This window comes from Sinocyclocheilus rhinocerous, unplaced genomic scaffold, assembly GCF_001515625.1.
Source record: "Sinocyclocheilus rhinocerous isolate Xijiao unplaced genomic scaffold, SAMN03320098_v1.1 C36449911, whole genome shotgun sequence".
Lineage (NCBI taxonomy): Eukaryota > Metazoa > Chordata > Actinopteri > Cypriniformes > Cyprinidae > Sinocyclocheilus > Sinocyclocheilus rhinocerous.
Window position 1 is genome coordinate 1 of NW_015781257.1, and position 1,147 is coordinate 1,147.

At 34.6% G+C, this 1,147-nt stretch overlaps 1 long non-coding RNA gene across 1 annotated transcript; it reads left to right on the top strand.

The window, feature by feature from the left end:
- Positions 1 to 240: 240 nt before the first annotated feature.
- On the top strand, positions 241 to 1,010 carry LOC107736038 (uncharacterized). Its single transcript, XR_001639573.1, has 4 exons — positions 241 to 327; positions 498 to 558; positions 705 to 780; positions 958 to 1,010. It is a non-coding gene; the product is annotated as an uncharacterized LOC107736038 (long non-coding RNA).
- The last annotated feature ends 137 nt before the right edge of the window (positions 1,011 to 1,147 follow it).

A 1,147-nucleotide genomic window follows, 5' to 3' on the forward strand; every position in this document is an offset into this window, starting at 1 on the left:
GCACACACTGTCAAGCAATGCGCACGTGTCTCACAGCGCAAATTCAGTGCAATGAAGCCCGCCGCATCTCTAGCGCGCACACGTGCCATTTGCGGGGGAAAAAAACCAAGCTCAGAATCATTGAAGAGAGAATCGCGATGCATCGGAGAATCCATTTTTTTCTCCCACCCCTAATGTTGTGCAGTTTGTAACTCTTGATTTTAGACTGTAGTTGATGACAAGTTGCTCATCTGTGCCACAGGTTAAAAGTGTGAATCGCAAGAACAAAAAAGCCAGCATTGTATTTATTGATTGTTACCTAATCGACCAAAAGAGAATTAGAAAAGGGTAAGAATTCATCAGTCTTAATATCACTTGTTTTTAGTGTGTATATGTGTGTGTATTGTTTTTATACAGTCTATGGTGTATATAGAATATATATATTTGTGCATATAGTACACCACATAGTAAATTTGATCTGTCTTAACATCTTCACTCTTTTTTTTTTTTACCCATAGGTTTTCTGTATCTCTGCGAACCCTAAAACCTTTTGATTGTGAAGAATATGAAAAATTGGTGGTAAAGTCTCTTCGACTTGCTTTTGATTTAGCTTTTTCTGATTGCGTACTTACTATTTTCATATTCCTGCCATTAGTAAACATTTGCTATACTGAATATACTTCAAGACATTTTTTTAAAGAAAAATGTGTATTTATTTTATATAGGACATTGCAAAAGAGAAGTATGGCAATGCTATTACCTGGTCTCTGGAACTGATATCGGACTATAGGATCCGCATCGGTATTTATCTCTGTTCGATTGTTTGTTTGTTTTTAGAACTTGAAAGTACATTTAAACATTTGAATAAAGTAAAACTAGTGTTTAGCAGAGTCACCTTTTTAAACAGCAATCTTATTTACAAAAAATGTTGTCTGAAAAGCTGAAATTCAAATATTGAATTCAGATGTTTTCTGGCAGGATGTGGATCTTTCTCGGGCTCCTTCATCGAATACTGTGCTGCTGACATCAGTAGGTTTCCTTTCATTATAGATTTTCATACTCATCTAACAGGTTTTTAATAGCTGTGTTGTTTGGGGTGATGATTAATTAGTTGTTAAACTGTCAGTTTTAAGACTATTGTCATTGTATGCTATAAGTAAAAAAAAAA